Below are 27,112 nucleotides of genomic sequence, written 5' to 3'. Positions count from 1 at the left end.
ACACTTTTGAGAGGTAAGGATGTGGTGTTAGTAATTATGCTGGGGCCCTAGCACAAGCCAGGACCTTCCTGGGCAAACCAGATATACAGGCTCCTTAGGAAGCATGAATGGTAACTCTGATTTAAATAAGATGAAAACATGAATGAGAGTTGTAAGAATAAAGTAGACTTTAGTGGATGTTGTGAATAAATATGTTCTTAGTGTTCCTACTGGGGTTACATATGTAAAGACAAGAGAATAAACACATAATGGCAAATTATTGGATGGTTCAGCCTCCAATTCTTGCGGATGAGAGTAAAAATAAGATACATGGCTTCTGTGGGATAGGTTTGTTCTGTATACTGGCTGTATTCAGGAAATAATTGTTTATAGCTTAGTGCGATGATTGTGTACATATCTATCTTCATCACTAGACTGTGAACTCCTTAAAGGCATAAAATGTGTGTTCTTATATTTGTATCTCTTACGTATGCATAGTCAAACACTGTGTGCTGTGACATTGTGTAAAAATTTGGAAGAGTTTTGCTGGTTCCATCTTTGCTTAATGAAGCCTCTGCTATAAAATTCTTGACTGATGGTACTCTCCACTTATAAGGAGCTTATTTTTAAAAGAAACTATCCTAGGAGTGCCTGAGTGGCTCCGTTGGTTAAGCATCTGCTCTTGATTTCGGCTCAGGTCCTGATCTCACAGTTCGTGGCATCAATCCCCATGTTGGGCTTTGCACTGACAGCATGGAGCCTGCTTGGGATTCTTTCTGTCTACTGTGGCCTGGTATGTGCATACGTGTTCTCACTCTCTTTCTCTCAAAATAAATAAATAAACTTAAAAAAAAATAATCCATCCTATTTTTGAATTGCCATATTTATGGAAAGATACCCCTTTAACTTAAGTGAAACATATATCTTGTTATAATTATGACTTGACTTGACATATTTCTTGAACACTCACTGTATACAGGGCATTGTGAGTCTATCTGCTAGTCCTCATTTGACCTTCTGGATCCACCTAGAATCATCTAATCCCTTTCCTTTCATATAGTTGAAGTCTGCTATCACGGTCCCCTGAGTTTTCTCTTATCGAGTCTTAGCCTTACCAGGTTTTTAAATCCTTTCTCATATGAGTTACTTTCCAAACTAATTGCTATTCTGTTCATCTTTGAAAGTATCCCACTTTGAAAGTCTCTCTTAAAAAGAAATACCCAGTTCAGAGCAAAATCTGCCAGGCGAGGTCTGAGCGGTACTGAGTATCGCGGTTTATTCCGAAGATTGCCACGTAGTTATGCAGATTGTGTACTGTACATGTGTGCCTGGCAAGGTGGCATAGGGGCTAAATTGTAGCCTTCACTCCACCCACCAAGCCACATGTCCCGTCTCAGAGCTGTGTCTTCACAGAGAAAGGACCTCCATTTTCTTATTAGCCTAAAGGCATGGTATGGGCTTGCCAGTACTGAGTCAGGTATGCTGACCCTTTCTCCCCTCCTAAACTCTGTATATCTTTGTAATATAGCCTAAGATTTCCTATGCTGTTTTAGCAAGCATATATTATTTGTGCATTATTTTGACCTTGTGGCTAACGAATGTCCCCAGTTCTTCTATATGAGCTTCTGTTAAGCCAGATTTGTGCTACTGTGTCTGACATTGATATATGTCATTGAAAAGGATAAAGACTTTCTGCAACTTATACAGATTTTCTTCCACATTGACTTGAAGTCATTAATCAACACTCTTTAGGAATTTTTTTTTTATTTTCAACCAGCGATTAATCCATTTCATTCCTAGTCATTTCTTTGTCTTCTTTAAAAGGGTATCTTGAAACAGTAAAATCTTTTGCTAAGCTTGCTGTTTTACGTCCATGGTACTTCCCCAAATCAACCAGGTTTGGCAATCCTATCTAGGTAAACAAATATTAATTCTTGGTAATCACTTCTTTTGAAGCAGCCACAATTTATTTAATACACATATTAGAATTTAATTAAGGCCTGATATCAAGCTCACCAGTTTCTGGAGTTTTTCTGTCTTCGTTGCACATGCTCATTGCTTTAAAAAATCAGAACATTCGTTTCCCTTAGGAAATGTGGCATCTCTCCTGTTCTTCTTAAATCTGCAGGCGGGGGATCTGTGAAGATGGCTGCCTTTCACCTGTTTTGTCTCCCTACCCCGCTTAATGATTTTCTGGAGCCTCACAGCAACCAAAGGAAGAAGGTTAGAGGACCGTTGAGGCTGGGTCTGTGGCTCCACATTCCCCAGAGATTGCAGACAGAGCAGGCACAGAGCTTCCTTGTCATAGTTGTTGGACAAAAGTCAAGGGATAACCAACAGAGAAGATGGTTTGCTTCACCGTAAATGTTGGGATTAGTCAAGTTGATGACTTGCAAGATTTTGTGAGGAGCCCGGGTCTCCTCACAAAATAAATAAATTTTGCCATATTATGGAAATATACCTCTTTAACTTAAGTGAAACATATATCTTGTTATAATTATGACTTGAATTGACATATTTCTTGAACACTCACTGTATACAGGGCATTGTGAGTCTATCTGCTAGTCCTCATTTGACCTTCTGGATCCACCTAGAATCATCTAATCCCTTTCCTTTCATATAGTTGAAGTCTGCTATCACGGTCCCCTGAGTTTTCTCTTATCGAGTCTTGCTGCTTTGGCTCTCTGTGGGGTCCCTAATCCTGCTTACTCCATGTAACACAATGTTTTACTACACGGGTAAACTGCCTGCCTGCCTCACAGTCTTGACGTGCAAAAGAAGAACTCCTCTTGTACAATGAGACGCTTTGAGAAGAAAGAATTCATTCTCATATCTGAGGAGAAGAGCTAGGTCATTGGTAGCTGGTCTATTAGCATAAAAGATATCTCTTTCTGTTCACTCATGGTTCCCCACTCATGAGGAACTCTAACTGCTTAATTTCTGCAAGTTCCTGAAGAGGTTGTCAACAGTGACCAGAAAAGTGAAATTTTATCTGAGAGAGGAAGGCTAAGCAGACTAGATCAGAGTATACTAGACTTTGTCACAATAACAAATGGCCCCCGGAACTAAGTGGCTTAAAATGAGATTAATTCTCAGGGCGCCTGGGAGGCTCAGTCGATTAAGCGTCAGACTTTGGCCCAGGTCAGGATCTCACGGTTTGTGGGTTTGAGCCCCACATTGGGCTCTGTGCTGATGGCTGAGAGCCTGGAGCCTGCTTCGGATTCTGTGTCTCCCTCTCTCTCTGTCCCTCCCCTGCTCACACGCTGTCTCTCTCTCCTTCAAAAATAAACGTTGAAAAAAAATTTTTTTAAATGAGAATAATTCTCACCCATGCTACACTTTCACTGAAGGTTGGTGGGAGGGCTCTTCTCTCCATGTGGCATCATTGCTCTTACTACAAGGTTCAGGATGATAGAAAAGCCACCAATTAGAACAATGGCCTTCATGTGGCCAGGAAGTACAGTCCTAGTATGTGTCTGAAAAGAGAGAGAACTGAAGTATGTGTGAACAGCCAAATAGGCCAGTTGAAAAGATTTTCTTGTTGATACAGAAATAATGGAGTTGATGGATGCAGACTTTACCAAAAAAGTCAGAAGACTCTTTAAGAGATTACAATTAGAATCCCCAAATTCTAGAATTGACAAAAAAAAAAAATGCTTGAAAATTTAAAACGTCAGCAGATAATTTGAAAGGAGAAAGGCTTGTCTAAAGTCTGAATTAGATTCTTGAAGAATGAGTGTAATGATTATCTCGCAATACAGAGCAAAACTACCAAGAAATGAAGATACTGAATAAAAAATAGAAGAGACATAGGAAGGCAGTTTTAAGACACTTAACTTGAAAAAAAAATTCCAGGAGGAAAAAACTGAACAGATGGAGGAGCAACAGTAATTTAAAAACAAGAAGGAGAAAAAAGTTTCTTAAGATAAAGAAAGACTTGAAATTTCTATTTGAAAAATATAGTTCAGGTCCAGGCCAGTTTCATGAAAAAATAAAAAGTATGCATATGCACACATACCTATATCTATTGACATAAATATACACATATATACATACATATACACACACATGTAAATATACCTATGAATCCCTGTGGATATGTATACACTGGACTTATAAATACATAAGGGTGTGTGTGTGCATGTGTGTTTATGCAGGAGAATACAGGGTATATATGTGTAATCTGTATCTCCTGGAAATTCTAGAAAGACAAGGAGACAGAGAAGTTTTTCTAACCTTCGAGAAAGAAAAAATTTCCTTTTTAAAAAATTTTTTTGAATGTTGATTTATTTATTTTTCAGAGAGAGAGAGAGACGGAGTATAAGATGGGGAGGGGCAGAGAGAGAGAGAGAGAGAGAGAGAGAGAGAGAGAGAGAGAGAGAGAGACACAGAATCCAAAGCAGGTTCCAGGCTCTGAGCTGTCAGCACAGAGCCTGATGTGGGGCTCGAACCCATGAACCACAAGATCATGATCTGAGCCGGAGTTGGATGTTTAACCAACTGAGCCCCCCAGGCACCCTGAGAAGAAATTTTTTAGTAGGGAAAGAATCAGACCAGCACTAGCCTGCAACCATTAAAACCAGAAGACAGTGGGATATTGAGAGGCTATTGAGAGACAGCATTGGTGTTGGGAATCTCAGAGATTTCACTCACCAGTCAGACAAAAGACAGAAATAGTCAGACCTGCACAGCCTTAGACTGTAATCTGTTCTTATACTGGGTCAAAATACTTGATGAACTCATATAACCAAATGAAAATTGAAGAAGAATAGACATTTCAAGACAGGGAGAACAGTGATGAACAGTGAATTGAGCAGTATTTACTCATCAGAATAGCTCCATAAAGTCCTTCTCCCCCAGCCCCCCCAATTTGTAAACAGGGAAACAGACTTTGGCACTCAGAATGGTGAATTGGGATTCAAGCAGAAGCAGTTTGAGTACAGAGCCTAAGCTGTTAAACTACTTATCCATGTGACTTTCCTTGATGCTTGGGTGTCTTAGTCTGTTCTGGCTGCTCTAACAAAATACCACAGACTGGGTGGGTTGTAAACAACAGAAATGTATTTTTCCCAGTTCTGGAGGCTGGAAGACCGAGATGAGAGAGACTGCATGGTCAGGTGAAGGCCCCCTTCCAAGTGGCAGATTTCTCACTGTATCCTTACATGGCAGAATGGGCAAAGGAGCTCTTCCGGGCCTCTTTTATAAGGACGTTAGTCTTATTCATGAAAACTCTGCCCTCATGACCTAGTCCACCCTCACCCCTCAAAGACCCAGCCTCCTAATGCCATCATATTAGGCATTAAGATTTCAAAATGTGAATTTGGCTGAGAGGACACAAACATTCAGATCGTAGACCTTGGGCAGGGTAGCACTGCTTAAGTAAACCCAGAAAACCAGGACTTACCAAGAAGAGAGAGACACATTTGTCAACAAAAGGTGTTTGATGAAAGATATCAAATACAAAGTCCAAATATCAAAAATAAACTAGGAAAAACATTTATAACACCCGACAGAAGTTTACGTAAGTAATAGGACCAGACAAGATGACATGAAAAGTAAACCACTAAATAAGAAAATGGGCAAGTATATAAACAGGCCATTTATAGACGAATGAATGCAAGTTGCCAATAACTTATAAAAATATGCCTCACCTTATTTGTAATCTAGATGGCATAAATTAAACAACATTGGAATAAAAATTTTCCACCTTTAGGATTGGCTACAATGAAAAGCAGGTATAACATTTACCATATAAATGATGGGACTTCATTATATGTATACTTACGTACGTTTATGGGCAGAGTAGATTTATACATTAAGGAAAAATAATCCAGTAGAATTTATGAAAATGAAAAGTATACACACCAAAGACACCCACTGGCAAATATGGTTATATAGAAACCACCGCATACTACATTGAGACATCCATGTATGGGTAAATGTTTAACTACTGGCTCTCAAGAAAGAAAGAAAGGAAAGAAGGGAGGGAGGGATATGAGGAAGAAAAGGAAGAAAGGAAGAAAGAAAATCTCTCCTTTGTGGCACTTGCCTCTTTCTATACTGTAAATACTCCCACCACGGCCAAGTTCAAGCTATTAATGTGCAGCCTTGGGAAAAGACGCTCACCGTTGTATGGGCGTGCTTGTAAGACATGTGCACTAGAACTCCAACTACATTACTGTGATCTCTTTGACTTCTGTAATCTCTGTATTGTTAGGTTTGTTAAAAAAAGGCATTAAATACTTTTGTAGTATTTGACATTCTTATAAAATTTTTATGGAAGAGCGTGCTTCACTAAGTCTTCTACAGTTACCCCTTAAAGTCTTTCAATATTTGAGGATCTGGTTTATTGGGTTCTTGAGTCTCAAACTCAGTCAAGTGCTCCATTACTATTTTCTCATCATCCGGTTAGACATTGTAAAGTAATCTGACAGCTCCCTTCATAAAATGAATCTTCAACACTCCAAGGTTGGCAAAGGAGTTACAGATAACTTCATTGCTAACCGTGGAGGATCCGTGTGTGATTATATTAAGGGAGCAGTCACGTTTCCTTTCAATTTTAATTTCACTGGAATCAAGTTTCATGGAGACAGAGACCATATTTGTCTTAGTCTCCAACGTTTCTAAAGATTAGCCCAATTCCTGGCACTTGGGAAGTAATAACGAATTAGCTAGTAAATAAATACATATTTTTTTTACCACTCTTGCTCCTTTTTCTTTAAAAACTACCCTGATAGAGAAAATACCAGCAAAGGGTAGTTCAGTTCCCTCTCTGCTATGAACATTATCTATACTACACTTAGCCCCAACTGTCTCCACTTCTGTTTTCCTGTTTGCCTTGAGTTTAATTAGAAAGACTTACAGAAGAAAAAGGTGCTTATGTTTCTTCATATTTGCTTAAAAAAATCTTTGCTTCCTTCTCTGCGTTAGCCTGACACTTTGTGTGCATCTTTCACATTGCACATTTTTCCTGTCTTCGTACTCACCCTTTGAAAATATAAGCTCATCAGAGAGCTTTCTCTGCAGCCACTTGATTAGTATTATCATTTAAAAATCTTTTCGGGGCGCCTGGGTGGCGCAGTTGGTTAAGCGTCCGACTTCAGCCAGGTCACGATCTCACAGTCCGTGGGTTCGAGCCCCGCGTCAGGCTCTGGGCTGATGGCTCGGAGCCTGGAGCCTGTTTCCGATTGTGTGTCTCCCTCTCTCTCTGCCCCTCCCCCGTTCATGCTCTGTCTCTCTCTGTCCCAAAAATAAATAAAAAACGTTGAAAAATAAATAAATAAATAAATAAAAATCTTTTCCTGTTATGTTTATTTGGATCTTTATGATCGTGTTATCAGAGTTTCTTCTTTTAATAATCTCTTGCCTCGTTTGAGCCATCTTCCTTTTTAATTTCTCCAGCCATGATGCCACGGTTCTATTTGCTTTGGTCTGATGAGCAAAGAACTTAAGGTTTCCCAGCATCCTTGGCTGACTGGATATGGGTGTCACTAGTTATTGGACTGTTTTCCGCAGTTTTATACCTATCTTTGTTCCTTTCTTTCAAAGCCCTTGGGCTGTAGTATATGGGACAGACATTTCACTGTTTCTTCATAGTTTAATGATGTAGGTAGTGTTCGCTGAATGCCCACTACATGTCTGTCTGAGTCAGTGTTACCTATTTTATTATAAGCTCCTAGGAAAAACAAATGTCAAGATGTCTAATATTGTGCAGTTCCTTTGGGCACTTAAATGCTGTGTGTATTTGTGTGTGGTGTATGTGTGTGGAGAAAATATTTTATTTATGTGTTTGTAAAGGAAAAGTTCTGAAATATGTTGGTATTTAGGTAATTCCAAGTCCTTTAAAAATAATGTAGTATCTGTGAGCCGTGTGTGACTGAGTCAGCAGGTATGGAGGAATATGGAATAAACCTCAGAGTGGATACACAGAGTGACTCCTTAATACCATTGTAGAACTATCTTACAACGTAGAAACTGTAAGAGTGTTTACAAACTTTGTCATATCTCTAGGCTGCCTGTTTTATTCTTTTTGCAAAGGCCATGAAGAGATGGGGAACCAGAAAATTTAGAAAGGGAGAGAATATTCTGTGTGAAGTAGTCTAGCAGACAGGAGAGATGCATTTTCTATTAATTTCAATGCTAGAGAAAGTGAAAACTTGAATATGAGAGAAGGCCACATGGAGTCTAGATATTATACTGGAGGATAGATGATTTTGAGCAAAGAACTGCCCAACACACACACACACACACACACACACACACACACACACACACACACAGAGAGAGAGAGAGAGAGAGAGAGAGAGAGAGAGAGAGAGAGAGAGATGTGGAGACAGAGAGGGACAAGAAACCCAGGATAGCATGAGACCTAATCAAGTTTGTGTTTATGATCATGCTTAGATTAAGTAGTGACTGATAACAGTGTAAGGTTTTTCAGTGTGGCACCTCATTGTACTTAGGAGTTGAAATTTCTTTTGCTATTGCTTTGTTTATTGTTTGACTAAACATAGAGATAGGTAATTGTTTCAATAATCGTGTCTATTTTGTGGGGGAAAAAACGTTACCTGAGTGGAACGATGATGCTATTTATATCTCTGTTTTAGCCTGTGCGACCATTGTTAAGCCACCACCGCTCAGCTGGCAAGTGGATATCTGACCTGTATGCAGTGTTCAAGAAGAAATGAATAGTCTCTTTCTGTAAAGCCATGCCTATAAAATGACAGTAAACTTCATTGTAATTAGCTCTGAGACTCTGATTAGGAACATATAAACCTGCCAAAGAATCTTTATCTTGAAATCTGTGGCCTGAACATTTCCATTGTCTGAGCTCAGGGGACAGAGAGAGCTTCAATCTCCAAGGAATCTGGGATTGTTCATTGAGTTACTCTCTGCTTCACCTGCAAAAATGGACATTCCCTTTGTCCCTTGCCAGATTCCCAAGGGGATATGAAGAATGAAGTCTTTAAAGCTCTGCAGAATATATATATATATATATATATATATATATATATATATATATATATATATATATATATATATATATAATTGCTTTAATTGAACATTCTCCCTGGGCAGACAAATAGGCCCTATGATTTGACAGGTTCCTTTTCATCTCCATTACCTGTGATGGAAATGCATAAATCCCGTTCTAACCAGCTCATATGTTAATATCTTCAACAGGATCCTGATAGATCTGCCAGCCTAGATGGATGTGATTTCTAACCAGCTTCACATTCCAGCTGTGTAACAAACTAGAAGGGCAAGGCAGATCCAATTTGGGCCTTTCACTTTGCCAAGCATAGTAATGAATTCATCTCCACTTTCTCCTGTTAGAGCACTGAGGGGAATTTTAAAAGGCCGGAGTGTTTTAAAATGATGACCAGGCATGAGTTTGAGACATAATTCAATTACACAAGTTATTACAAGGACACCTACTAAGTGCAGGACCTTCTACTAGGTGGTCACTAGGGGACATGTTGCCAAATGCCAACAACACTCAGTCGCTTCTCTCAAGAAACGTAAAATGTGATCAAGGAGATAAAGGGATCCATGTTTAATACTAGTTAAAGCAAAATGTGATGAAGCAGAGCATATTACTAAGGGGAGACTGACTGATAAAATCAGGCATAAGGAGATGGAGAGGAGGATTTGAAGCAAGGCTTGAGGAGTGTAAGGTTTATGACTTGTTATTTCTGCAGTTTCAAAGCTAAGGACCTACCTAGACAGAGGTGAAAATGGCCATCCCTTCAAGCGCATGGTTAAATGGTGATGATGCTGTGGACGCTTAACAATAGACTGTCTGAATAGGCTCATCTCAGCATGGTGGCTGTGGAGCCTGGGTAGGAAGTTGAGAGAGAAGGGGAGATTTTAGAGCCTTAGGTCCTAATGGGAGACAAGATATAAAGAATAGATGATGAAGGAAGCAGAGTGCAGATCAGTGACAGAAAGCCAGCAATGAATAGGGCCCTCTTTTCAGGCCTACATTCAAGTGGAACTTCGTGCTTTAGGAACTGTCGGTTTTGTTGATTCCTTACAGTACTGTCTTCTACCTTACCTTGGATTCCAAACATTTTGCAGTTTGCTTTCCTAGAAGATAATGCTGGATTCCTGAGTGTTTTACCTTGACAGTGTTGATATACTTAAGCCCTGTTTACCCAAACAGTGGCTTGGGGTAATTTTGTTTGTCTACCTAAATAGAATAAGATTCTTTTCCTGCAGACATCATCAACATATTACTGTTTGTGATCATAAGGACTGTCAGTTTCAGGACTGTCCTAGGAAAGTAGAACAAAATTATAATTTTATGTAATTAATCATAATGCAGGTCACTTCCATACAGTACTTTTCTTTTTCTTTTTTTTTTTTTTTTTTTTTTTTTTTTTTTTTTTTTTTTAAAGTTTAACGTTTATTTATTTTTGAGACAGAGAGAGACAGAGCATGAACGGGGGAGGGGCAGAGAGAGAGGGAGACACAGAATCGGAAACAGGCTCCAGGCTCCGAGCCATCGGCCCAGAGCCCGACGCGGGGCTCGAACTCACAGACCGCGAGATCGTGACCTGGCTGAAGTCGGCCGCTTAACCGACTGCGCCACCCAGGCGCCCCTTTCTTTTTCTTTTTTAACAAAATTAGTTGATTCCTTTGGATTTTATACAATAAAGAAATTCTGGTTTTGTTCCTTGCCTCTTCTCCCTTTATCAATAAATTAAGATGCCATCATATCAACTTCATCAGTCATTAACAACAACAAAAATAACACCAGCCCATTGTTTTATATTGACTATATTGGTGAAATTAATACAGAGAAAGAACACTCTGTGAGCCGAGAGTTTAGTGGAAACCGGAGCTTTAGGGAAAAATCTGCCGGTCAGGAGTCAGGAAACCTATTTGTTAATTCTGACTTTGCTGCACACTTGCCGAGACTTGACCAGTGTCTTTCTCTCTGGGTCACTGTGTCCGTGTTGGTAAAATTTAGGGTTTACAAACTTGTTTCGTGGTTCCACACAATCATGCCAACAAGAAACACTACTGAGCACGTATTTTGTGGGACACTGCGCTAAGCCCTCTGCTTGTATTATCCCGCTTAATTCAAATAACAGCTCTTCTGAGGTGAAATCGTTATTATCCCATGTTTTCAGTGGAGGGGACCGAACATAAAGTATATGGTGGTATAATGTACCAGGCATTGCACTGAGGGCTTTTCATGTAGTTTTGTCCATTGTCACGTAGTCCTCACAGCAGCCTTACATTCTAGCGCTATTTTAGGTGGAAGGAAATGGAGATTCCAGGAAGCAAAGTGATTTGTCTACCCTTGCGTCCAAAGAGCATGGCAGATCCGGGACAGATGCGCAGGTTTCCTGACTCCCAGGCTGATGCTCATCCAGTATACCCTGTTTACATCGAAACCATTGGAATTCGACTCTTTTCACGTCTATTTTATCTGAGAAACCTAGGAATTTGGCAACTTGCAAGCCAAATCTGGCCCGTGGATGTGCCTTGCTTGCCTGCGTGGCAATTAAACAATTTTTGTACTTGCCGACATTTTAATGTCAGCAAGCTTCCCATAAATAATCTAGATTTCTGGCTTCTTTTGAAAAATGGAAAGATCTGGGATCCCTAGGCCCTAATCCTTTCATGGCAAATGACCATTGGGACTGAATCGTGTGCTCTTCGTTTGTCTCTGTTACCTCCAAAGCCTTTGTGTTCATGTGAGTTTTTTGACTTCTGGATTAACGATTTCTACTTCTCCAAAATCAAGGGATTTAAAGGTTTGTGGTATAGCACAGCAAGTTGATGGTCCTACTCGGCTTCTTCCTCATGATATCCATAAGAATGAAAATCAGAGTGGTGTGGGTCTTTTTTTTTTTTTTTTTTTTTTTTTTTTTTTTTTTTTGCACAGGGCTTTTACAAACAGAGCATTTCTTCAGCATAAGTGACATTTCAAAATCAGGAAGGCGAGATGAGTCGTAATTGGCTCTGTCACTATTTGGGTTTGATGCTGGCACCTCATGTGTTTGCCCTGGTTGAGTAATCTGTTTGCATCTGTGTAGACCACACACAGACAAATGTGAACTCTGTTTATATTCATTTCCTGCCTGGGAACTTGGTTCCTCTGGGTCACAGCTTTGGAATGATTGATGGATTGGAAATTTACTGGTATAGACGTGGATGCAAAAACTCACTTAAACCCATTTGGGAAACTGACCTTAATAACCTTCTTTGAGCTACAGTAAAGGGGACATTGTCCAAGACACCTCCAGTGGATTAGAGCATTTGTCATGAACATCATGTCTAAATAGGAGGTGTTCAATGTGATCAAGGCATTTAGCATTCCCATTTTGTAGATGAGGCAATTGAAACCCAGAGTGATCTAAAGTTACATTAGTTAGGGAAGTACCCATTATATATCACCAGCACCTCTCAGTAATGAGCAGGATTCCCTCTTATTTCTTGGATGTCTCTCAGGCAAGTCAGCAAGCTCCATTTCTAGAATTCCTGAAGAAAGACAAAGGTACCCCTCTGTTCATGTTTCCTATAAGCAGCAGTTTGCAAAGGACCAAGAGGGAAGGGATTGAGCTTAGGAGACTGAAAACTCCTAGCTCTGCTCTGTGCCTCATCCCAGGGCCAACCACAAGGACTTCCTAGGGAAGTCTCTTTCCCCATTGTGATGGTCTGGCAGAAGAATGTTTGCAGTATTGCTCTCAGTGACCTGCATATGTAGCTTTTTGGCATTTAAGATCTTATCCCTAGCCTTTATAGTCAACCAGTGAGTTACAAGTAAAAGTAGGTGAGTAGTAAATGAGAAAATCCTGGAAGCCCTCCAGGAGGAGACTCATTGGCACCATCTTTATCTGGGACACTTCTCTGGAATGTACCCTTGGAAACCTGGGGCTGCCTAATCCAAGTTGGGAGGCTGCAACATACCTCCTATTACAGTGAGCATCAGGATTTTTTATTGGAAAAGACAGGCACTTTAACTCAATTTCTAGCACTGCACTAGGCATTATGAGACTTACAAAAAGAACATGTGTGAAAACCAGCTTCACCCCTCAGGGAGTTTGTACTCTAGGTCAAGGATGTGTACAACAATGTTCGAGTAGGAGCTTCGAGGCTTCTTTGAGGCACTGACCACCAACGTCATAGAAACACTATATGATAAGTAATCCCTTGTCCATTCCTGACTCCTAATAATCGAGAAACTGTCAGTGACAAATGCAATTTTGGGACAAAGGAAAGAAATTCAGGTGGGGAGATGTTAAACTGCCTTAGACTAGAGACTAGGTAGAATTAGAATTGATTTCAAAGAAGCCACCACCCTTTAATATTCAAGACCTTAGGCATTAGTAAAGCTACCAAGAGGCCACGTTTGATGTTATAACTTTACACAGATTAAATAGCCAGTGAAGGAATGAAAATTTGAGCACAATTTGGAATAGCGTAGAATATTTTTAACGTGATTCCTAAGGAAGTGCTGAAATCCTCCTTCTGTATGGGTACGATTGTTGGCAACCTGTGATACCATTTTCGTTCTGTAATGGCACTCATGTGTGCAAGGAACCCAGGGAGCAAATAAGCCTAATGCAAATGTGTTTCCTTTCTCCCTTCTGCCATGGTTCTCTTTCCGTAGACCTGGAGATTTGAAGGTGACCGTAATTAAACATTCATTCCATTGGCATTGTACTTTTCACGTGTGAGAAAACTTAGCAACGAGTTTTTCCCATAAATAACGTGCGGAATCCATTTGAATGGGCCAGATCATCTAGAACTTCACTCTGACCCTTGGTAGTTCTGGCTGTTGTATCTATTTTCAGTGTATCTCATGTAAATTATTATTTGTTTCCTAAGTGAGTTGATCTGACTGACAGATGAAGCATTTCTGTGCAGACAGGAGCAGAAGTTAGAGAAGATCATGAAAGTACATCGTGTGCACCTTCATATTTGGTGCTTAGAAAGGCTTTATTTGTTGTGCTTCTCTCCATGCCCTTCTTGATTCTGGCTTCTTTCCGGCCATTGTGACAGCTGTTTATTATTCTGTTGGCAATTCATTTCTGGATGAATTACCCATTGCTTTGTCTGCTTATCATTGTTGTGGCTTCTTTAAGTTCCCATGTGGTGGGGGGTTGGGGGGGGCAAACCAGTTCTAGGCTGTGCAAAGGGCTGGACTTTCTTTTCCCATCAGAATTATTTTTAGAAAGCTGCTATAGAATTAAGCTTCCTCAATCAAGTAGGATTTATGTAAAGCCATACTTTGGTGTGATTTCCTCAGATAAAGCCTTAGAAATGTTCTTTTAGAATCCGCTAACTGGTAGGCAGGTCCGTTCTGTGGGCAGGCTTGCCCCATGCACCAGAAGCGATGGCGGAGCCTCTGAGGTGCTGAGTGCATGAAGTTTCCGGTGGCCATTCACTCTTGAGGCACTAGACTCAGCCCGGAAGGATTGAAAGGACATGACAGTGAAGTCTGTCAGCAGCCGAGACGGGGATATGGAGTGATCTGTGTAATCAATACTTTATTTGGATTGTCAGTTGTAAAGGCTTAGAAAACGATGCAACAGAATACTCAGTTCTGAAATAACACCGAGTGTCATTTCACCTTTCTTTGATTCAGAAGGTCCTTTAGAATCTTCATATCCTGAGGGAGCCAGCTAATAAAGATCGGAGGCCTAGAATGTGTGCGAAACCAGACTCTGTTCTAGTTGGGACAGGAAATATGCAAGTGGAAAGGGTATAAAGTCCTCCTGGCCCAGGACAGGGATGACAACCCAAAGCAAAGGTAAGGGTATTTGTAGTTAAGGGTACTAGTTTTCATTGCTGTGTGCCTGTGCTAATTGTTTCCCAACCCTTCAGTTCTGGAGTATAACATGGGTCAAGATAGGGCTTTCTCTTTATCTGTTTTGGTCTGTCACCTGTTAGCATTTTGAGGTGCTTCATAAATCAGAAGGCTACTTATTTTCAGCAGAGGCCCAGAATTTGCAGGACAGATCTGCTGAGGATGAACCTGACATTGCTCTGTGTAGCTCTTCTAGCTCCCTCCGCCTCTGACTGGACTCTCGCTCAGAGACAGGCTGAGAGAACATATCTGATGATGCAGCGTCCCCCGTCCTGTGTGCCTGGAGGGCTTCGCACGGGCCACATGACTCTGGTGGCCTGACTTGGTGCCCTGTCTCAGTGCCAGCTTCCATCTGGGTTTCCAGGCTCATCCTTCAAAGAATTGAAAATAGCATCACAGTTGCCTTCTCTTAGGAGCTTTCTCACCTTTGACAAGCCCGCGGGACAAGCGGACCTGACCTCTGTGGCCTCTTGTCTGTCAGCCCTGTTTGAATATTCACTCTGCGGAGCATCTTGCCAGGCATCGTGGAAAATTATAGAAGAAGGAGGTGATGCACTCCTGGCCTTTGAACATCTTATCAACTTACAGGAGAGAGAGAGAACAGCACAAAGCAAAATATACAAAAATTCAAATGTCAGCCAGACACCTACTGTTCATTACTTATAAATCCAATTAAAGTAGCCTAGGAACACATATTTATGTTCATATATCAATATGTACATAAAGTTAAGGCATTTGCTGAAATGCCTTGATGTAGCTGGAGTTGGAAGAAGATAGTTTTCTGCTGCCTAAGTTTTTGGCTCCAGGAATGACCCTGAGTGACAAGGATTTAAGAGCAAGCAGTTTATTTGAGAAGTTTTGGAAACACCACTAAGAGGAATGGGAAAGGAAGCTAAGAGATAGAAAGGCAGCCAATAAAGGGTGTGTTACTGAGCCAGGGGTGGGTGATGAGGGACACTTGAGCTCAAGCCCATGGGGAAATTCTGGGGAGCAGCTGAGAACATTATCCCCCGGCATCTATCATCCTCCGGTTGAGGACTCCTGTCAGGATGAGTTAATGCCCACATATTCCTGGACTGCCATGCCCATACAGATAGTTTTTGGAGAAAACGCAAATGCAAAGAGATGCAGCTAATGGTGGTCGGAGGTTGGCCTTGAAGAGGGCTGAGTGATAAGGGCGGGTTGGATGTCCACAGCCTCTGCTAGACTTACAGGTATTAATGGGAACAATAGCTTGGAACGGTAAGGAGAGAGAGGTTTTGTACATTGAGGAAGCCACGGTGTGTGAAGGCCCAGATTAACAGTGGGTGACATCGAAGCCAGAACCCATACGCTTTCTTATGTGAGTTCCTCGAGGAGTGTGGTTCAAGTGGCGTAGGGAAGAAGGTGTCAGCTGAAGCTTACTGATGACGGAAGGCAGTTTGGAGTCTGAGGATCCAGGCTGTAATGGCCGCTCCGAGTTCGGATGCCCCGTGTTCTCCTGGGCATATCTTGGCTGCAGATCATGTTGGGGCTAGCAGGTGGGGTAGCCACACTGTGGATTATAGACAGCCACTCTATCTGTGGCGTGAAGTCCTGATTCAGCCACAGGGCTCATTGCAGAAGAATGAAGGCTGCATGTGTTTGGAGATGCCGTGGCTTAACAGGTGCTTCTTCAACTTACCTAGTTTGAAGAAGCAGGTGGTAACCAACAAGCGGTGGGGATTTCATCCCGGGCCTCCTGCTATATTGACAGAGGATAAGACTAGTAGCATTATTGGAGAAGTGGGGATAGGGGTGGTCGTGGTCAGTACCTCTAAAGTGGTTCTGATATCGTCTAGTCTCCCCTTGCACTGCATTGCATTGTATTATGTTGTGTTTGTACCTTCTCTGGAGAGCTGGCAGATGGGGGCAGTTAAGGCTGTCAAAGGTCGCAGCATTGCAGAGGGCTCCCATTCATCTGACATAGTTAGTTGGTGATGTATTGCTACAGAAGGTCTGCACCCTATGCTTTAGCAAATGCCCCTGCCAGGACTCCCACGTGTTGATCTTTGCTAATGGAAATGTCCATGTGTCTTACTTGAGTTTTCGCTGTCCAGGCACGTGTGCCCAGGAATGAGCTCCCAGAGATTGCACCTCAGGGGTTAATTACTCTCTGATGTGTCAGATTATAGGGTTTGATATGCTCTGTTCCCTTTTTCTATCCTGTATTTAGATATGAGGCGGAGAAGATCTAGAATAGAAATGTCAGGATATGTTAATAATTTATTGATAGCTCTATGTGGGGGAAAAATGTAGGATGTGTTCATATATTCTTATGCACACAGTAACATAGCTCTGTCCACAGAAGAGAGAGAGGAAGAGTGTGTCAGGTTGGGTCTGATCAGCAGACAGCTAAGCAAGTTACTTTAGCGGAAGGAAGTACTGTGAAGAGTTCTGTACGGGACCGAAAAGTTTTCCTTGACTCCTTTAGGGTCCACGACTGGGTCTGGAAAGCAAACCAGCAAGGACAGACTAGCAAGAGAAAAGCATATCCATTTATTTAATAGAAGTGTGATGCCACGTGGAACCTTCCCAAGGAAATGAGACCAACGGCAACCGTTAGAGCTGAGAATTGCTCAGCAGGCATGCTGGAGGGTGGGCGGCCGTGGGGGGATGTGACAGGTCACAGAGGACGAGGCGAGCGTAGTGACCTGGGGGAGACTGAGCAGGGCCCTCTGTTAGGATTCTTCACGGTGTCCCTTTGTCTTGAGAGATAAGGGTGCTCCTTTCCTCCGGGTACAGAGAGGACCCCTCACGGGAGGGCTTCGTGACCTGTTTCAGAGAAGAAGGGGGCGAGGGGGCGGAGGTCAGAGTAACCTTACTGCTTCTTCTCATTTCTTAAACTTCTTCAGTTTAAAATATTCCGTGTGCCAAGGTGGTGCATTTCCCGAACCGCACCACTTGTTACCCAGGTGTTGGATAATCCAAGAGTTGCAAAGGGACACCGAGGTTCACGGAAGCCACAGACCGCAGGAAGCAGCTGTACCTCTAAGGCTGGGGGCACAAAGGGAAGAAGTTAGGATAATGAAAACTTCAATACTTGGATGATGGACCTTGCAGACGGGGAAACTAGACCTCTGAGAAGGGAGCGCTGGATGGCTAGCTGGGCTGGTATGTCTGAAGGAGACTGCCAAGTGGAGTCAGTTGCTCTGACTGGAGCCAGTTGCCGTTGCCAGGGTGGGTGAAGATTTCTGTCTGGAGCCACGTGACAGAAGAGGAAGCAGATAGGGGAGCCGGATCCCTCTCTACCCCCTGCCGCTGGACCTAGCAGGGAGCCTGCATGCGGCCCAGGAGAAATGTGTTTTGCAGAGTCCCAGCCCCGGCACTACGAAGCAGGATGGGTTTGGACACGAGACACAATTAAGTTATAAACCAACACAGAGAACATAAACGTGTGTATACACAGAAGAGAGAAAGAAAGACAAAGGGAGAAAGGGCATGTGAGTGAGCTGGCAAGAACAAGCATGTAGCCAAGAGCTGGCTGGGATAAAGATTGTTGCTACTCGGCTATAAAAATAATCATCATAATAGCCTGCATGTAAGAACTTAGTGCAGGGGGGAATAGCATCAGAACCCTTATTTAGCAAGGGGGTGGGGTGGTGATTAAGTTCTAAAATCAGAGCGTTAGGGGGAAATCGCATATAAACACTAGAATCAGGCACGAAGACTCTAAGAGCCTGTTGAAATGAGAAAACATTTCTGTCTACTATCCTGTGCTCAGTCTGTGACAGACACGTGCGTCCTGCCCCCTAGATATTATTACTTTCTCTCTCTCTTCTGCTCTCTCACCAAGCACAGAGAGAGGGATTCTTAGAAGTTACGTGTGTACGTGTTACAACTTCCCTTGAATTGTACCAGGTATGTGCTGAGCACTTTCTATGTGCTGTTTTACTTGATGATCACGTTGGGCCTAGACATGGTATTATTATGCCTCCCGAATCAAAAAGAGATCAGACGCACAGGAAGGTTGACTGATGGGCTATGGGCACAGCCAGTGAATGACAGAACCTATGTTTCGAACTCAGGTGTTATCTTGTTCCAACCCTGTGCTGTGTAATTGGTGTATCCCTGCTCCCCGCCTCCCCTTCTGCCCTGACTTTATGTCTAGGGCAAATCAAGTCATCTCTAACATCAAAATAAGGGGCCTCTGCAAGGTCTTCAAGGTGCAGTAGATGTGCAGTATCCAGCATGGCAGCCGTTGGACATGTGTGGCTATTTAAATTTAAATTAAGTAAAATTAACTAAAATTTAAAAGTCCATTCCTCAGTCACACTAGACACATTTCAGGAGCTCAAGAGCTACATGTGGCTAATGACTGCCATATTAGCACAGAACATTTCCATCCTCACAGAAAGTTCTGAGGTAGATGCATAGTGAGTGAGAACGTGATTCTAAAGCTAGTTAAAAAACGTAGTGCCACATCTTCCTGGCTGTGCATCCCTGGGAAGATTCCTTAACCTCCCTGTCTCTCAGTTGCCACATCTGTAAAATAGGAATACTCAACGAAGCTCCTCACAGGGTTCAGATGAGAATTAAGACACTATTTACAAAGTTCTTAGTATGGTACTTCACACATCATGGCTTCCTAATACATTACCTAAGGGGGGAAAAGGTCTAACATGTGATTTTCTAAAAATTCCACTGTCTCTATTTACCATCTGGTATTTTTGTTTGAGAAAGAGAGAAAGAAGTTTGAAGCAGGGGAAAGAGTATCTTGATAATTTGTGTTTGGAGTGCTTCATGGAGTCAGGGAATCCTATATAAATTTACAAAATTATTTTATTTCATATACATTCCCGTGGCTCAACACCATGTACCAGGTTTCGATCTAAGAGCTTAACACATATTCCCTCGTTCAGTCCTCCAAATGGGCCCGTGATGAAGCTAATCTCCACCCTCATTTCAGTACCCCTTGCATTTCTCTACACATTTTACCACTTTTCTGGGTAAGTCCCGTAAGAGTGAGGAAGAGGGGACAGAGATGAAAGAATAAGATTCGACCCTTTTGAAGAGACTAGAGAAACAAATAACTGTGGAGGGAATACTTTCTCAGGCTAGATATTTTGTGTGCATTATTTAATTTGATGCAACGGCCCTATGGGATGGGTGATCTTTTCCTCATTCTATAGATGCGGAAATAAGCTAAAGAAGTTAATTACAACTAGCCCAGCATCACACAGTTCTGGATGAGACCTGTGATTCTAACCCAGGCCTAATATTTTTCATGGCATCTTGATGTCTATTAATAGGGAAGGTAATTTAAACAATACTTCTTTAATGTTTATTTTTGTGAGAGAGAGAGAGAGATTGAGCGACAACACGAGCACCAGCAGGGGAGGGGCAGAGAGAGAGAGAGGGAGAGAATCCCAAGCAGGCTTCACACTGTCAGCACAGACCCTGATGTGGGGCTTGATCTCCTGAACCGTGAGCTCATGAGATTTATCACCGGGTGGGAAGTTGAGAGTTTGAAGTCGAAGACTGAAGTCACTAAAGAGAAGACCAGGTGGTTGTTGACACCCCTCCTACCCCCCCCCCCCCCGCCCTCTCCCTGACCACCACCCTGGGGCAAAGGAAAATGGAGAACCTCTTGCTAACTTCCAACTGCTCTCTGTTATGTAGTATTTCAGTGACAGGATCCACTCAGGAGAGTCGGGGCAAGGCTGGCTGAGGTTCTCAAGGAGCTGAGTTTTGAGTTCAGGTGCCTGCGTGGCAGTGGAATGATGTTTCCTGACCTCTCAGACCTTTGAGACGTCTGGGTGGTCTTAGACTTCACCTGGAGCCTCCTGTCCGGCATGCGACCATCTAGGGGAGTTCCAGGGAAAGGTGGCAGGTAGAGTATCCTTTCTGAGTTTTATTCTCTCTCATCCTCCCTTCTCTTCTTTCTGTGTGTCTGTGTTACTCTGTTGTGTCTCCTTCTCCTCAAGATTCATCGACCAGTGATGCAGGGGTATTTATTTTATGTTCTTGTCAACAGAGATATCATGGACTGAAAGGTGATGGGTACCCCAATGAGCTCACTACAAGATCTCAAAGATTCCAAGCCACTGGCTGCTCCAAAGCATAAAGCCACCCTTCTGGAGAGTCGGCAGGAAGGAAGCCCGGCGGAGGTGAGGAAACATCATTCTTCCCTCTGCCCTTGACTCCATCGGCCTTTAGCTGTCAGATGGTTGGGCCCAGGCCTGAGGGGCTTTTTCCCGTGTGTCCTTCCACAGGCTCTGCTTTTGGCCAGAGGACAGACCACCTCCTCAGGTCTCTGGGGGAACTGCTGAAGGACAGTGAGGAAGATGTTGCTGGTCCCCAGGACAGAAACATAGCAGCTGGAGCCAGGAAGCACCTGGAGTGGGACTCAAGCCCAGCACCCCTTCAGACCGATGCTCTCTGAGCGGCGTGTGGTCCCGGATCGGACTGTTTTGGCTTTGCCATCATGTGCATAACACAGTTCTAGATGCTTTTAAACGGTTGGCTTTCTTTCCTTCCCCCCACCCCACTGTCTTTTCTTTTTCTTCTCTTGGCCCTGAGAACTGTAAGAAAAGAATTGTTTTAGAAAGTATAATTCTCTTGCTGACATTAGCCTTGTTTATGAATAAATTCTGTCCCGAAGGATTTTCTGAATTGCAATCCCAGGTTACCTAGTAAATGGGGCTGCGTGGTTTGATTTGTGTAGTACTGATCCTTAGATTAAAAATACATTTTCTTTCTTCTTTTCTTTCTTTCTTCTTTTTTTTTTTTTTTTGTAAGTTTGGATCCAGGTAATGGCCCGAGTCACATTTGCTTAGCTAGTGACGCGATCTCAATGTGGTATCGCTAGGAGTTGAAATATAATCAAACATATATTATACCCGGGGCTCTTGCACACTATTTGATATATATATGTTACGCTACAAAGAAACACAAACCTTGTAGGTTGAAATCTAATTCCTGTCTGATCCTGCAGTTAGAATGGTAGAGAAATTATAAATACCAAAAGTGGCTTCAAATACCCTGAATGTGAGCTAACCAACAATAAGTGGACAGTTTGGAAATGCCGTTTTCCAAGGCAAAGCAGGAACTGGAGATCCGCTGACCTCATCAGCAGGGTTGTGCAGGTCCGTCTGTGGATCTGCTCATTTTGGAAGAATCAGAGAACAAGGCCTGCTTCTGTGTTTGAGTTTACGGAAATTGTGGCGTTGCTGACTTAATGCTCTGTAACTGCCTGCTTTGCAATAAAACACCTTTGGTTGACTCAGCAACAAGGTCTCTGTCAATTTCCTTCAATATTGTGTCCTCAGTGCTGTGTAAGAAAGTCCAAGGTAGACCTTTGAGTGGTTGACCAGTCAGAGATCTCGGCTGGATGAAGCTCAGTGCTCCTTCAGTGGCATACAGAGTTATCTGTTGTCTACACGTGTGGTCCGTGTGTGTGGTCAACTTCTCTTCTTCATGGTATAGTCAACTCTAGACCTCTCTAGTTATGGCATAACCCATTTAGGCCACTGTGCTGCCATCTGCCATTATTCTCTCATTCTGGAGTCCCCATTTATTTCTGTGAGACTCTAGAACGGGCTACAGACTCTCAGAATGTCCATTCCCTCATCCACAAAATGGGGATAATGATCCTGTATTTATGGTGATACGTGCTTATAAAAGAGCATCGCATGGATGATACTTTCCACATTATAAACACACAGGGACGTGGCAGCACTCAATAAATGGTGATTCTTTTATTTGTTAGTAAAGAATTGAAAGAACACTCTTAAGTCCTTATAGTTGACTATACAGTTGACTGAGAGCACCGAGTAGCCTGTGAATAGCATCTTAGGCTTCTTTGCTTAAAGCCAGTAGAAAGAAAGGTGAAGATTCATGGGAGAAGAGAATCTTCTGCTTCCTCCCTTGACCATGTAGCCAAATACCTTGGTTCCTACCTCTGTGGAATACAGCAGGTGTTTTACCTGCTTCACGGAGACAGCGCTATTGCTTCTCCAGAAAGTGAAATTTACCATTCACATAGATGTCTGAGATACCATCTTTCCCACTTGTTTGCAACATCAGGCCCATAGCATCCGAGGCCAGTAGGGTCTCTAAATACTGACAAAGAGGGCCCTTTCACCGTGGGGGAAGAATTTGACCCATCTCCGGCCTCAGCAGACTGCCACTTCCGTAGAGAAAGCACTTTTGAAAATGTCCCTGCCGTCTCCACCATCACACCCGAGATTTCTGGATGACCAAAATGTGATGCAAAAGCAAGAGCTAAGATGATTCATTTCACGGAGGGTGGCAAATAAATTAGTTGTTCTCTGATTGCCTTGGTGTGTATGATAGTCCCATGGGTATCCCTGGACTTCAAGCCGTGCGTAGTAGAAAGAACATTTTCTACTTTCTACCTTGAAGTCATCAAAATGGTGATAATAACAACAGAAAAGCAGGTAACAATTACTAAATGTTTGCTTCATGATGGGCACTGGGCAAAGATCTTTCTAAGTAGTGGCTCATTTACTCATTACAGCAAACATGTGAGGTAGGTACTTTGAACTCGCATTACCTGGATGAGGAACTGAGGCATGAAATTGCTGTGTAAGTGGACCAGGCTCCCCAGTTGGTGAGAGTCATAGCTGGAATGCACCAGGTCTGCCTGACTCCAAAACTTGGGCTCTTCACCACTTTGGTCGGCTGCTTCCTCTCCTTGGCCCGAGTCCCTGTCTGCTTTACTGGCTTCTGACTGTGAACCTTCCCTTTGCACCTTCATTGTCCTTCCTTATAACTTGGGACGATTAATTATCAACCATTCCTGCCTGCTTCCCACAATTACTATCTAAGCTCTTGGCAAATGTATGCAACTAATTGCAAATCAATATGAAAAGTAAAGGTGTTCTTCTGGATGGAGTCCAGGCTCGGCCTACCTTAGGCTGAATTCTGCTTCTGTTTAGCATTCAAAGATTTCAGTGCATCGTATCCACAGGAGATCCTAATGGATGTGAATGTTGAGTCTAAGAACTTTCTCAAGGGTAAATGAGAGAGCACCGTGTATAGGCAAAATACCATTAGGTAGGCAAAATATTTGGTTGACCATGCTGTCTCAGACCTTGGTTCCTAAAGCTGTATCAAAGGACATCATTTCTGTCACACAGAAACCACCTTTTCCCAGTTTGCTCCAACAGCTCATCCAGAAGGTGGTGTTATGGTGTGTGTGTTGAAAGGACACTGGAGTATAAAGCAGTTTATATGTTTGTAGGCAGGTCATAGCAGATGCAGTTGGCCTTGTCCGTGTCTGAGGGCTTTCTCTGGCTGTGGGTCCTGTGTGATCCCGGGCCAGAAGTCCTGGGGTGTCCATTCTTCACCCCACCGAGACTAGCCCTCAACCCCTCTGAAGAGAGTTGGTATATAAATGCCACAGCTCCTCACCCTTGGGTGGGCCAACTGAGGCATGTTCTGCACTGGCTTGGAGTTCCCCAGTGAGGTGACACGTTAGTTGCCCATGGTGGGAACTAGTTTGTTAGCCCACTTTTGTTGGCTGCCTTTCCTTCCTGTGTCAGCCTCTTGCTTCTTAACCAGTGTTTCCTGGAATCGCTTCCCCAGTAAGTAGTTAATTTTCTCATAAATTCCTGTCTTAGGATCTGCTTCTGTAGGGAGCCCAAGTGAATTCAAAATTCAGGTGCTGGTCAATTATCAAGATAATAATGCCCCAGAGAAAATACAGCAGTATCATTCAAGACTAAACCATTTCTCCCCTTGTCCTTCTACTGATACTTCTGCTATGTTAGGGACTGGAAAGGACTCTTTATCAATCTGAAACCCACTTGCCAGAGAAGTTTCCTTCCTGTGAAACAGGCACCCCCCACAGGTTCTGAGATACTTTTCCTTTAAATGAAAGACTCAACTAACATAGGAGACCAGGCAAGAGTCACCTGATGGCAAATCAAATTACAGTTCACCGGCTAGAACAAGTAATTAAATATAAGGGGGTAATGGGAAAAGGAGGGAGTCACAATCCCAGAGCCCCCCTTTCACCTCTCAAGGACTTCCATTTGCCTTTGAATCACTTCTGCTTCAATTAACATTGATTGAGCCTGCCTAAAGTGCCTGGCTCTTGTCAAATCCCATTACACGGGTTTCAAGGCACTCTCTGTCCGCAAGCCTTTGTTGTGCTGGGACATTTTGGTGGGCATATCGAATATTGTGTGGAGTAGCTAACACATTGATCAGGACTGTTGTACAAGAGGTTGCTTTTTCCGGCGTGGCAGTTTTGCCAACGGGATTTCGTCTTTGCCATTAGCATTATCAACTTGGGCCATTTCTCAAAGTTCAAGTTAGGATGCGCCAAAAAGCATGTCAGACTGACCTACTGTAGCTTCTAAAGATAAACGTTGAAAATGTCAACCCTGTAAAGTAAGAGATGTGCCTGTTTCTTTGTTAGAGGCATCACACACCTACTTTCTGTATTTTGGGTGTTGGGAGGAAGATGCACAAAGAAACATGTTTCGTGTCTGGGCTTCCCAGTAAAGAGTTTGATGTTTATTTTATCAGAGATGTAAATGGTACCCTAGTATGTATCAGAGTCTGCCTTATCTCTTTTCTTAGTAGTCTTTGCTCAGGTTTTGGAGGATAGGACTGTGTTTTACGCAAGAATCCTATTACGAAAAACTCAGACAATAACATTGTTCCTAAAATGTGCAAGGCTCTTTTATGTAGGGAAAACATTTACTGCCATTGACACCTTTTTCATACTCACATTTTCTTTTTCTTTTTTTTTTTTTTAACGTTTATTTATTTTTGAGACAGAGAGAGACAGAGCATGAACAGGGGAGGGGCAGAGAGAGAGGGAGACACAGAATGTGAAACAGGCTCCAGGCTCTGAGCTGTCAGCACAGAGCCGGACTCGGGGCTCAAACCCACAAACTGCGAGATCATGACCTGAGCCGAAGTCGGACGCTTAACTGACCGAGCCACCCAGGCGCCCCATACTCACATTTTCAATCTCATTAATAATTTTTTCCTAAACACTCAAATACTACTTTTGCCATAAGTAAAACATACTTTACGAATCAAATCATTTTAAATATTTAAATACTGATTAGAAATAAGCAGAAAGATTCACCTAAATATTTCAGTAAAACCTCCACCAAAGTCATATAAAAGCTTCACAAACTTAAAAGCAGTGCGCACGCACACACGCACATGCATGCACACACGCACGCGCACGCACACACGCACGCACACACACGATAATCATCATGGGATTCAGGATGTATTAGACCTACACTTAAAAGATTAAGAAATGTTTATAATATGGATTCGAGTTATGTCTTCATTATTTATAAACTTGTTTTATCCCTTCCCTGTTTTTTTTGTGCTTATCAGTGTTTATATTTTCCTAAAGTTACACTAGTAATCTGAAAAAGAATGCAGTCTCAGACTAGCTGAGTTTACAGATTCTGGGGTAGGCACCACTTGATTTTTGTTTGGCATATGGGATCTTAGTGGATCTCTTCAAAGTGGATTCAAACTCGGGCTGCTGTTTTCTGGCCTGAGGTTTTTCTTAGAATCAAGGTTCAGTTCCATCTTAGTCCCAAGGCAGTGAGCCTTTATGTCATCAGTGCCTTGGTTTCTCAGTACTTTTTGATAAGAAAACGTCCAGCAACCTCTTCATCTAGGGGATGAAAGGAGGAGTCTGGACAGCAGGTTCTCTTCTTGGGATTGCTGCCTCATGCATCAGCCTCCAACACACATCTGACTTGTGTGTGGATCCACTTGAGAGTGGATCACTTCTCTGGTCAACCAAGAAAAATCTCTAAATTTTCTTGACTTACTTGACTTCAAATTCACTGTGGCTGTTCTTTTCTATTTACTGAGAAAAAAAAATACGTAAAATAAAAGAAACAGAACATCTCTATATGTCAAATCTCCAACCTACTTACTAGAAATATTTTTTTAAAATACGCCCTTTTTGTTTTTTAATGACCTTTTTGTATACCTTATACTTTTTCGTTGTTGAGTACTGTTATGGACTCAAGGCTCTTCATTAGGTACCAGTTATTCCAAAGAACTATAATTATTCTTGTTGATCAGATTATTCTTATGTGGACACCCCTTTAAATAGTCTCCTTTGTCTTTTCAGTGTTGCTCCTGAGACGTTTTTGAAAGTCTCTTGCTTAAAGGCAGCAAGATATTCTATATCTGTATTGATTGTTCTCTACCATTAGCTAAAATTTTAGTCCTTGAGAAGCCCTGAATCTTATTAGTAGAGAATAGCAGTAGGATTGCTTATCAGTTTTATCCCTATGAACACAAAGATAGTCAAAATAATATTAATTTTGG

General features: G+C 42.3%; 1 protein-coding gene and 1 long non-coding RNA gene across 10 annotated transcripts in view; both read left to right on the top strand.

Annotated features, from left to right (window-relative positions):
• The window catches only part of LOC131511708 (uncharacterized), a 162,160-nt gene extending 141,251 nt beyond the window's left edge, over positions 1–20,909 (top strand). For both annotated transcript variants that reach the window (XR_009261683.1, XR_009261684.1), the window contains exons 2-3: positions 20,444–20,654; positions 20,799–20,909. This is a non-coding gene — a long non-coding RNA (uncharacterized LOC131511708). The remainder of the gene's footprint in view (positions 1–20,443; positions 20,655–20,798) is intronic.
• The window catches only part of RBMS3 (RNA binding motif single stranded interacting protein 3), a 1,338,119-nt gene that overhangs the window by 142,881 nt on the left and 1,168,126 nt on the right, over positions 1–27,112 (top strand). The gene's annotated exons all lie outside the window — the stretch shown is intronic.

Source organism: Neofelis nebulosa, chromosome 5 (genome assembly GCF_028018385.1).
Source record: "Neofelis nebulosa isolate mNeoNeb1 chromosome 5, mNeoNeb1.pri, whole genome shotgun sequence".
Classification (NCBI taxonomy): Eukaryota; Metazoa; Chordata; class Mammalia; order Carnivora; family Felidae; genus Neofelis; species Neofelis nebulosa.
This window is presented reverse-complemented; position numbering and strand designations above follow the sequence as displayed.